This window comes from Ambystoma mexicanum, chromosome 1q (genome assembly GCF_040938575.1).
Source record: "Ambystoma mexicanum isolate Mex_15411 chromosome 1q, UKY_AmexF1_1, whole genome shotgun sequence".
Classification (NCBI taxonomy): domain Eukaryota; kingdom Metazoa; phylum Chordata; class Amphibia; order Caudata; family Ambystomatidae; genus Ambystoma; species Ambystoma mexicanum.
Window position 1 is genome coordinate 1,108,210,917 of NC_090922.1, and position 12,602 is coordinate 1,108,223,518.

The 12,602-nt window shown below is 44.2% G+C and overlaps 1 protein-coding gene across 1 annotated transcript in view; it reads right to left on the reverse strand.

Annotated features, from left to right (window-relative positions):
- Nucleotides 1–12,602, reverse strand: part of TMED5 (transmembrane p24 trafficking protein 5) — a 204,232-nt gene that overhangs the window by 108,854 nt on the left and 82,776 nt on the right. The window lies entirely within an intron of this gene.

Genomic DNA, 12,602 nt, shown 5'->3' on the forward strand with positions numbered 1-12,602 from the left:
AGTTCCAGGGGGAAAATAGCGCTAACGAGCCCAGGCTCACTGGGCTTCGGCTGGCAGGCCGTGAAGGGAAAAGGGCGATGTTTGGGATTTACAGGAAAACAGTTTGTGAAACACATTGTGTCCTGCTAGCGAAAAGCAGCAATTTAGGGTTTGAAAAGAATCGCTTGTAAAAGATACTGTGAGCAAGCAAAGATGGGTGGATATTTTAAGTGTGCGTGGCAGAGCCAAACAACTGTCATAGCAGAAAGAAGGATAGCTCGGGGGCAACACATTGGTCTTGGAAGCAAGACAATAGCGCCACACAGGTTTGAATCCCGATCCCGAGCTTATAAACCAATCCTGGAATTACGCGCGTTATAAATGAACAATTAACTTTGAGAAACGTGTATTAATGGATGCTAAGGAAAGGCTGGTGGCGCACAGGAAGAGCTGGATTGCTAATAAAGAAACGTGCATGAATGGTATTGCTTTATGCACTCACAGGGTCTAAAAGAATCACTAAATGAAGGCGATCTTTTGCAGACTAATCTTTCGTAAACTGTATGAATAAAAAGTTGCAAACAAGCCAATTTGAGATTGTAGTATAATTGAGGGGCAAGTGTTATACTTAATAAAATATTTATTGTTACACTTAGATATTAAGATATAGATATATAAAAGGGGATATGAGAGGAGTCTCTGAAGGAAGATGCTTCAGTCTCTCCAACCATCTCTTCTCTGTGTTCTCCTCTCCACCTCCACATTCTCCTCCCAGAATCCCTCCAGATTACACCCTCATGTAGCAGCAGATGTTACCATGCTACACATCCCTCTTCTTTCTAGACCAATCTTTACTCTCCATAGTCTGTTAAGTACATCGGTCTCTGGTACTTCCTTCCAAACCTTGACACTGACGCTTTCATTCATTCCAGTAGGTACATATATGGGAGTAACTGGTAAGGAAAGTTCCTGGTTCTCTGTACTTCCATCTCCATCACTTTTATCCACACACTCACCACCAACTATACCATCCACAACCATGACTCTTTCCATATTCCATACTCTACCATCACTTGTTCTTACAGCATGTTTGAATAATTCTATAACTTGGATCGGACAGACCACCTAATCCCTCTCACTCTGAGGGCTTCCGGAAGCTTCACTCTCACAAAACAACCCACTTCCAGTTCCTTATTAACCCTAAATCTTTTCTTGTCATGCCATACTTTATTTCTATATTGTTTCTGTCTAATCATATCTACAGCATTTTCAGTTACTACTCCCATATTGATCACTTCACCCATCCATCCAGGACATAACTTGGTAGTCGCTTTTCTTCCTCTACTCAATTCAAATGGTGAAACACCTGTGGAACTGTGTGGGGTAAACCTGTGTGCCATAATAACATTTCTTACTGACTCTTTCCAGTTCATACCATTGGCCCATGCCCATCTTATGGCATTGTTTAGAATCTTGTTGTATCTTTCTACTACTCCATTAGTTTGTGGGTGATACACCGCATTGGTTATATGCTTAATAGATTTTTGTTTTAAATATTCTTCCATCTCTCTCGAAACAAATTGAGGACCATTGTCAGAAAGGATAACTCCAGGATATCCTTCCCGACTACATACCTCTTCCATGAACTTGATGATGTTTTTAGTTGTCACACTAGGCATCATTTTCACTTCTGCCCACCGTGTAAGAATATCAATTATAACTACACAAAACGTCTGACTGCCTTCACTCCATATAGGACCCATTATATCAATCCCCACTTTCATCCACGGTCTGCTCGGCACATCAGTCATAACCATCGGATACTCACTCCCCACACAGCCTTTATCGGACTTATTACAAAGGATACAGTTTCTTATGATCCTTTCGATTTCAGCATCACATCCCGGCCACCAGTATGTGTTTCTTATCCTGCACTTAGTTTTGGAAATGCCTTGGTGGCCTTCATGTCCTAGTTCAATAATTTTCTTCCTTACATTCACAGGTGGAATTAATCTGTCCCCTCTAAACAAATATCCACCTTGTACACTCAGCTCATCTCTGACACTCCACAGTCCTTGTACATCTGCTTCCTTGATCTTATTGAGAGGAACATGTCTGTTTATATTTCTTATCATAAACTGTAATTTTACGTCCTTATTAATGCCTTCCAACCATTCTTCTTTAGCAATAGCTGAATCTTGTAGCATACATATTATTGCTTGTTGGTTTTCTTCACTTTCATATTCATTTTCTTCTTGAGCATTCGTGAGCCTGGATAAACAATCTGCAGCATAATTCCTCACTCCTGGAATATACTTGACCACTACATTGAACTCCTGCATTCTATGAACCCATCTCCGTATCCTTGCAGATACTTTGTCCAGACCTTTGTTCGTGAATAGTTCCACAAGCGGTTTGTGATCTGTGTTTATCTCAAATTGTGTTCCCCAGACAAAACTACGTAATTTGTCCACAGCCCATACAATGGCTAAAGCTTCCTTCTCGATAGTTGCGTACAACTTTTCTGCTCCTTTTAACAGCCGTGAAGCAAACGCAATTACCTTCTCCTCTCCATTATGTAGTTGCGCCAACACTGCACCCAGACCCACATTACTGGCATCTGTAGTGATAACCGTTCGCTGTCCCCTTACAAAGTTCTTCAGCGCCGGTGCAGTTGTCAGAGCACTCTTTATGTAATTGAATTCCTTCTCGCAATTTTCATTCCATTCATATTTGACATTTATCCTAGTGAGATCCCTCAATACAGCCGTGTGATCAGAAAAGCTTCTAAACGTACTTAGAATAGTATTCAGCCATTCCCAAAAATGTTCTCAATTCTTCTTTGTTGCTAAGTGTCGCCATATTATTGATCGCAAACATTAAATCCGGCTTGGGTGTAGTCCCTTGCTCTGATATAACATGGCCTAAGTATTCAATTTGTTTCCTATGGATCTTTGATTTCTCTTTACTCAATGTCATTCCCATTTTATATAGCTTCCTTAATGCTCCATCCAGAATTTTATCATGCTCTGCTTGATCTTTGGCAAATATGAGAATATCATCTTGAAAGAAAATAATACCCTCATCACCATCAAAAATGTGGTGCATGGTCTTCTGAAACACCGAAGCTGCTGATATAAGACCAAACAGCATTCTCTTATACTGATACAAACCCTCTGGGGTTATAAACGCTGTCAGATGCCTTGAGTCTTCCTGCAGCCGAATCTGGTGATACGCTGAAGTAAGTCTAAGGTCGAAAACACTCTTGCTGACCCCATCGTTGATAACAGTTCTTGAATGTTGGGAAGTGGATGTCTTTCAGGGATGATGCACTTGTTCAGTTCTCTAAGGTCTATACACACTCTTACTTTCCCAGAGGTTTTCCTCACCACTACTAACGGTGATACCCACTCTGAAGCATCAATCTTTTCGATTATATCCTGTTCTTCCAGTTTCCTCAATTCCCTTTTGACCTCATCTCTCATTGCTAAAGGCACATTCCTCAGCTTCTGTGCGACTGGCTTACAATTCCTTTTGAGCTGTATTCTGTGCATAATCCCTTTTGCACAGCCTATTTCATCCTTGAACACCTCCTTTTTCACTTCTTCTGTAGACATCTCATTGGATTCAATCACATAGATGGACTGCTCAGCACTTGCATCCAATCTAACCTTTAGCCATGCTTGATGTGTCCAGCTAAGTAAAGGCATTGTTCCTTTTCTTGATACAAAGACTTTCCCTTTGGTAGTTCTATCCTTGAAGGCTAATTTTGCTTCAAACCATCCAATAATATCTATTTTCACGCCACCTTAAGCACTTGGATTAATGTCTGATTCATTGAGCCATCTTGGACCAATTCTTCTCCATATGTTTTCAGGAAGCAACGTATATTTCGCTCCAGAATCCGTCATCATCCTCACTGGAGCATCATTTATCTTAATGATGGTTTTGGGGCTCTCCAGTTCCGTTCCATTCTCATTATCACTAACAGCAAAGACACATTCTTCCTCCTCACATTCCTCTGGACCTCCAATCCAATTCATGCTTCCTTTATCAATTCTACAACATTTGGCCATATGACCTCTTCCATTGCAGTTTTTGCATATAATGTGGATAGCCGGACACTCGGGACTGTTAGCCCAGTGCATGGGACTATCACACCTAAAGCATGTCCTAATTCTTCCTCTGCCTCTCTGGCTCATTTGAGGAGGTCTATTACTCAAGAACTGTCCACGGTTGTATCCTCCATAACCACGTGTAACTCCTCTACTTTTTACATCATTACTGTATCTGTAAGTACTTTGCATCTTGGGTTCCTCCTTCCGTTTCATTCCAACATTTTGGTTGTGCCCATTGTCAACTTTTGTCATTTGAATTGCATTAATCGGATTTTCTGGCTTCAGAGTGGTATTCTTCACTCTATCCTCAAGCGTTTTGACACAATTCTCCATATGTTCAACCTCTTTGGCTATACGCAGTACCATTCAGGATGGGAGATCACATGAAGTAAGATGTATACCTTATAGCTCCTACTCCCTCTTCATAACTGTACCCTGAAACTAATAAAGCCTACTTCCATTTGTACCTGCCTGAAGGAAGGTGCTTCAGTCTCTCCAACAGTCTCTTCTCTGTGTTCTCCTCTCCACCTCCACATTCTCCTTCCAGAATCCCTCCAGATTCCACCCTCATGTAGCAGCAGATGTTACCATGCTACAGAGATCTTTTCTTGGCAGTCCCATTTGACTGCAAAATCTCCCAGCCATAATAAAAAAAAAAAATCCTTTTGTTGCAGTTTCGTTTTTCCTTAAATGGTTTTTTTTTCTTGTAGTTCATTTGGCGAGTCAGTAGCCAGGAGCCAGGGATCCGGTCTATCTCTGCCATCCAAGTAGGACTTTGCCAGGTGTGGTTCCTCTCCGAGTGCTAAAAGCGCAACTATACAAAGTTAAACAGATACTGTGCGTCTAAAATTCTGCACAATGCAGGGTGAATGTACTAAGGGAAGGCTAAAAAGAGGCATGTGAGGGACCGGAGACATAAAGGACCTGGGTGCCATTTTTTCTTTGGGCAAATGTAAACTGCTCAGAAAGTGTTAGCGAGCCATTCCCCGATAAGTTTGAATGATGAATAATTTGATGTTCGTAAATGCTTGAAAGAAGGGACTTGTTTGGTTAAATATGAAATGTGGGGAACGGATAACAGCAGGGTCGTGGCGTCCTTGCTGGCAATATTGTTTATTTATTACAGGTTCAAATACTGTACACCCAGGTATTGGGCTCAGTGACCCATTGTGTTTTTTTTAGAAACCAGTGAAGAACACTCGAACTAGTTGCTAAATAGAATTTGTACATCAAAAGGAACTATATTTGCAGAAGTATGGTCTCTGTGTTCTGATTTGGGCTGCTCACATGTGAGCACAAGTTCAGTGTTTAGGTAAAGACGCCCGAAAACGGTGGTACCATTTAGGTTTTTAATCCGAGCACTGCTGAACCCCCTGATCATAAACCAAGGATATGCCAGTCGAAACAATGTGCAAAACATATCCACCTAATGAGGATAAATTGGGTCAGTACTGTAAAGAACGTGCAAAGTACTATGAATTCAACTACCGCATGGCCAAAAGGTTCATTTTCTAAAATATATCAGAATTACATCCATACAATAATACAAGCTACCATGTCTGTGAAGAAGCAGGAGAAAATGTTAGATGTATTAAAACGATGGAGATTACGTGGGTTACACGACAGACTCTACTACTCCTTCTGCACCACCTCCTTAAGAGGAAAAGGGTGATACGGAATCTATGTTGCCTATAGTAAAACAAGTAAGAAACTAAAACTCAGGGTGATAATGATGCCACCTGTCCAGTATCCGCCTCTCCCAAAGGAAGATCAAAGAAGAACAGACAACTAAGAAGGACTCTGATGCGATAAAATCAGACAGCAGTTATCCTGCCTCAGACGGTTATCAAAAGCATTAAAAGATATTAAATCGACTTGAAAAGCGGAGAGACATAGTCAAAGGTATATGAGAGAAAAGGCAGGGGATAAGGAAAAGCTGAAGCAAGCAGGAAAATGGGGTAGGGACCTGGGGTTTGCCCATACGATTTGATATGAACAAAGGGCAGAGTTGCAGGATTGAAGATGAACGGGAACGAAATTGTGGTAGGCCCCAACACACCAAAGGATCTTACATGGCCACATGTATCCGCCCTCATATCAATGAGAAGCGGAGGGAAAACATGGGGAGATTTAGTAAATGTTTTGAAGAAAACAGCGCGAAACCAGGGACGGTGGTGGAGAGAGAAGAGGAAAGCGAGGATGAAGGGAAACCAAAAAGGAGTGGAGTTCAGAAAACAATATCGTAGGACACCATTACCGCCAAAAATACATGCAGAAAAGGAGCAAAGGGGGAAACCTTTACAGTCCTTTATCTTCAAAAATACAGTTGAAGAAAGGGATAAAAATGATGCTGATGACATAGTTCTAGAAAAAGGAACACACCATGTCCTTAAAGGTTGCTATGAGGGAAAAGCAGATGGGACTCGACCCCAAAAGCAGGTCGCTACAAGAAAAAATTAATTCACTCCCAACCAGCAAGAACAGCAGACATTCAGGCTTTTATACAGAACCCTTTTTATGGATGTTGGCAGGGTGGACCGAGGAACTGGCCCATCAAATTAGTACATGGCGTAAGTGGTGGGGGCTCCTTTGAGAAAAGGCATATGCATATAGTTGGGCGGTGCATTAAGGAATGGACAGGAAATCAGGATTGGTGTTATGGCTATATGAAACAATGTTTGGTAGTCTGGGAAACGTTTGAGACGTAGAGGTGCAAACACTTCAAGTAGTATGGAATCAGAGCAAAATATGTCCCATTGGCACACATGCCTAGAGAAAAACTGAGGACATCCTTCCCACCCATGTCTGAAGTTTGACAAACAGACTGCGGGAATCTGTAGCATTGGGGATCTTAAATGATTGTTCTGTTTATTAATGGGGGGAAAATACTAATTCTCTTATGACACAAGCTGAATTCCTGCGGGTACGGCACAAATTATCATTATGACGTTGCTCCCGTTAATCCTTTTCGTGTGCAAAGATGGAGAGTACTCTGGGCTATGTACACAGATCAACAGGATGTAGGGGCCTTACTTAGCAGCAGCATGGAACCAGGTGATGCTCCTGTAAACGTTATAGCACGTATGCAGGAACAGTGGAAGGCAGAAGCAGGACAACTATGGGATCAGACAGGGGGATCCCCTGGGCTATTTGTCATACCATTAAACAAAACATACAGAATGGGGAGGATTATAGGGCAAAAGATGAAGCCCTGGCCAGAAATACAAGCACACATTGTGCACTTTTTTAGGCTGATGCAATCATTGCCAAGGATAGACAGGATCAGAATTTGAAAGGAGAGGCTAAACTGCCACATACAAAATTTGAAAAGGTCACTTTAGAAGGTGCAGTAATCTCTTACCCTTTGCCACCGCAGGTCGAGCCTCTAGCGATTCCCCAATTCTATCAGCAGCAAATGGGTCCCTGGAAACAGGGAATGGTGAGGTGTAGCTGGAGTCCAAGACAATGTCCCCCTCTCACCCACCCGGGTACCAGCCGAACCAGATGGGTAGGGGGTTTGGAAGAACTCCCTCTGATTGTTGGAAGTTGGGGAACATTTCCAGAGAATATCAAACACACAGAGCTCATACGAGACGAGGAGGATTTACTCTGCATGGCCCTCAGCCCCTTAGACAACAGGGGGCTCTGGGTCCTCCAGGACCTATAGGTCCACCGGTACAATACCAAGGACAGAATAGGATGCAAGGCCCTGATCCGCAGGATGCCGCTACCCATAGGACAGCCCACAGGGGAACCTTGAATGTAAAGGAGGGGAAGTTTCCCCTTTCCTCACAGTTCTTGGACACGCAGGGTTTCTCTGGGGCTATCCACGCCACTATTATATGCCTGCGGTCCCCAGTCAACTTGTTGGGAAGGGACTTGCTAGGTAAGCTAAATTTGACTATTTGACTACAGAAGATGTATTATGTGAGACTACAGGAATATACTTCCTAGCAACATGTAAAGGGTTCATGGATACTGAAATGGTAAAAATTCCATGCTCATACCAAATTGACCCAAATAAATTCCACCATACTGTTGGAAATCGTTGAGGCAGCGAAAGTGCTAGGTCAGATGACTAGAGTTCCGGAACAGCTGTTGTTTCTTCTTATGAAGGATATGACAAAGTCCCAACTACTCACCCTAATCAGCCTACATATAGCACACAATTGGGTATCAGTGCAGGGTGTGGAAAAACAACATATCTTGGGTGACAGTATTATGTATGCAACCTCACATCAAGTTACGGGAGCAAAGTTCTGAGACTCTTCTACATAGCGACAAAAGCTCACAGATCGACAGGGAGAATGGTACAGGACTGAAGACTAGTAAATAGGATAGTGGAAGTGGTATTTCCTGTAGTTCCAAATACCAGCATCATATTGTCATATACCTCGAGATTCAACATGGTCTACCATTATGGATTTAAGTGCCATCATCTTTAGTATCCCGCTGCATCCCGATTCTCAGTATTTATCTGCATCTACTTTTCGCAGACACCAGTACAAATACACAAGATTACCCCAGGGGTAGTGTGAGTCCCCTAGTGTTTTTAACTGAGCATTACAGAGGGATTTGGCAAATTTGCATACCACTAGCACAATGATTCAATAAGTAAATGATTTACTACTCTAACAAGGACGAGGAAGTCTGCACAAAACATACGGTCACAGTGCTACAAACTCTAGCGGAAAAGGGACACAAAGTAAACAAAGAAAAGTTACAAATGTGTTGTCAGGAAGTGACCTATTTGGGTCAGTATATTTCAGCAAAGTGGCAGGCTCTTACAGAACCAAAGATTGAATCTGCATGGAATACTCAGATACCCAAGACAATGAAAGAATTGCACCAGTTCCTTGGACTTTGCAACTACTTTAGATGATGGGTTTTTGATTATGCTACATAAAACCATTGCTCATGGAAATAAATGGCCTTTTGGTAAGTGAATAGTCAGTGAATAGTACAATATGCATCAATTTGCGGGCCAATGTGTCACTATGCCAGTTTTCAATTTTCATCCCAAACAGCATTGGGATTGGTGCCCTCTCAACGCCAATTCCCTGTATATGCCGAAGCTGTTGGTTGACCTTTGTCCAGAACAGAGCCAGCCTAGGGCAGTGCCAGAACATGTGCCGCATGGTCCTGACCCTACCACATCCTCGCCAACATTCGGCAGTTGTGGTGATGACCGTACTGTTGATGTCCATAAACTAATAGCCTGGCCAGAATAAAGTAGGCCCTCTGGATAATTTTAAATTGGATCTCCCTTTGTTTCAAATTGCAGGACGCGATTGATCATAATGAAGAAATCGTATATGTCCCCCACTGTAATCTCCAACCCCAAATCCTCGCCCAACATATCTGCCTGGGTCAAATTATGTCTAATTGTTGTGCATGATAAGGGCGTAGATCATTTAGATCCTAGGGTTTTCTGGGGGGTCACGCAATCTCCCTTTCGCATATGGAAGACTCAGCAACTCTAGAGTTCTAAGTAGTGTGTGAGGTAATAATCGAAGTAGGGTCTTATATTGCAGCCAATCGGTACTTGCCAGCCCCAGTGTGGTTCTAATCTCTGAAAAGGAGAGGAGTGTCTCATCTTCGAAGAGGTCCATCACCCCAACCCCACCCCATTGTATCTGCTGCTGTCGATGTACCCTTTCAGTGATGCCATATGAAAGTAGGGCTCTGATGGAGATCCACTGCGGGCGTACGTACAACAATCCCGTCTGATCTGCGTCTCCTATGCCATTGCGCTATCGCAAGGCCCAGTATGGGGTGCAGTGTAAGGGTTCTCCAAGTCGTCTTTGGGGGATAGCAAAGGGGGGAGGAAAGAAATAATAAAAATAAAATGGCTAGAATCTTTTAGGCAGGTGGGGGGGGAGGGGAGTGGGAGAAGTGCCTGCAGTTCTATAGCACGCCAGCTTGTGGTATCCTCTGCGTTAAGCAACTTTTTCGCCCACCCTATCTGTGCTACCATATAATACGTCCGCCATGATGGCAATGCAAGTCTCAGATCCATTTTAGCGTCCTGGAGGACATTCATTCAACCTTACCCTCTTGCCCTGCCATATAAATTTTGATCAAACTCCAAGTATTGGGCCCTAGAAGGGGGCATCGGCAGCATAAATGCTAGCTATAGTAGTTTGGGCATCAAGCTCCTATTAATGTCATTTACTCTCCCAATGAGGGAGAGGGGATGGGAATTCCATGCCTTTATGTCCCGACTGATCTTAGCACGGGTGTATAGTTCAAGTTGGCCAGGGTTGGGAGGTCTGGGCTAATCCACACCCCTAGATATTTAATAGATTGTGATTCTAACTTAAACGGGTGACCTCTCCCAGATCCCAGGGGATGTCCTGACGCAGCAGCATGACTGCAGACGTGTTCCAGTTCACACTGTAGCCGACTACGTGTCCATAGTCCCGTAATCTCTCTGAGATACGAGGTAGGGATCTAGTTCAGTGACCGATATACAATAATAGTTCATCGGCATTCCGCAAACTTCTGTGCTCTTCTGGCAGCTTGACTATACCAGACCACCACCCATCCCTCCTCATCTTGGCGGCTACAGGCTCAATCGCTAGAGCGTAAAGAAGGGGAGACAGTAGGAAGCCTGGAGAGTACCATGGAGTAGCGGCAATGGGTCAGACGTAATGCCATGTGATCACAGAGGCACAGGGAGACCAATCAAGCCAAATGTATGCATCACCTCGAACATGTAATCCCAGCGCACTTTATCGTATGCCTTTTCGGCGTCAAGTGATAGGATCACATCCTTGGGCTGTGCATCCCACTCCAAGATATGTAGGAAGCACCAGATGTTATCCGAGAGTGCCTGTTCAGATGAAGCCAGTCTGATCTTGATGGATAAGAATGCGAAGTAGCCTCTCCAGTCTGCCCGTTGGGCACCTCGCCAGCACCTTCACGTCAGCGTTTGTGAGGGGAAATTGGGCGGTAGTGAGCACAGAGGGTAGGATTGCATCACTTATTAGAAGACAACTATATTAGCTTTCAGCAGAGATGTTGCCAGTTGGCAATAGTCTAGAACCTCTTGGAACATCTGCTCCATATGCTGGGTTAGCTCTTCAAGTATTAGTTTATAGACATCAATAGGCAGGCCATCCCGGCCCACCACCTTATCAGAGTTCAATCCATGTATAGCCTTCAAGACCTCTTCATCTTCCGGGGGGGAATTCAATAGGGCAAGATCAGCTGCAGCGAGGGTAGGAAGAGGAATCTTGCTAAGAAGAGCCACGATGTGGCGCACATCCCTGTCCGGTGGGAAAGCGTAGAGACCCTCACAGTACTCAGCAAATCTACCATTAATGGCTTGATCGCCAGTAAGTAGTTCACCATCCGCCCCCCTGATTTAAGTGATTAGTTGGGTTCACTGTTTGCCCCTAAGGGCAAGAGCGAGGATGCCCAGGGGCCTATCCCCTGCAACATAGAGGGTGAGCGCCCGTTTGGAGAAGGCTTTCTTGGCCCGGATTGTGGCGATCTGCACAATCTCAGACTGGAGCTTAAGTATGCAGGCGTAAACCTAGGGTTCCCTGTCCGCTTTGTTCCAATGCCTATCCTTTCACACCACGGTCACTTTTATGCACCAAGCGTGAGATTAATTGCCCCCTGAAAAGGGCCTTAAAGGGATCCCAGCATCGGAATGCGTTAAATCCCTCCACTAGGTTGTCCTGCCAAACCCTGCCTACATCCTGTCTTAGTAGGTCTACCACGTCCGGGTATTGCAGTGCCATGATGTTCATTCTCCATGCGGGGGGCCTTGCATGGTATATCTGGGAGGGTTAGCCACATAAGCACTGGAGCATGATCTGAGTGCGTCATAGGAAGAATCTTACAGGTCTCCATGTGCAACACGGTGCCCGGAAGCAACCAGTAGTCTAGCCGAGAGTAGCATTGGTGGTGGTGGTTGGGGTAGAACATGTAGTCTTTGGTGTGTTCGTGCAGCTGCCTCCATACATCTACTAATCTAAGATCCACCATTAGGGAGTGAAGAGCCCAGCCGTTCCTTGGGGGCGGACCAGTCTGTAGTAGCGAGGGGTTGAGCCTATCCATACCGGGCCCTAGAGCCACATTTAAACTCCCACCTCAACCCCATCAGTGTTAAGTGGGCCATGAATGTGGCAAATGTCGGGAACAAGGTGTGTAACAAAACCCTGTGTTGTCAATCGTGGGCCCATAGATATTGAAGAGAGTGATACAGTGGTGGGCAAGAAGTCCATGCATGAGGACAAACCAAACTTGGTCAGCCTCAGTGGATAGTATTGTGAGGGGGACCCGCTGAAGGACAAGAATTGACAAACCTCTCTTCATGTGTGACGGGAAGTGGGCAGCCACCCCCACCCAGCCCCTACAGAATTTCACAGATTACCCTGTATCTAGATGCGTTCCTTGCAGAAATATTATATCCCCCGAAGATCCCATAACATATTCAGTACGTGCAGTCGATTAATGGGATGGCCCAGCCCCTGGACATTGAAGGTATGCGAC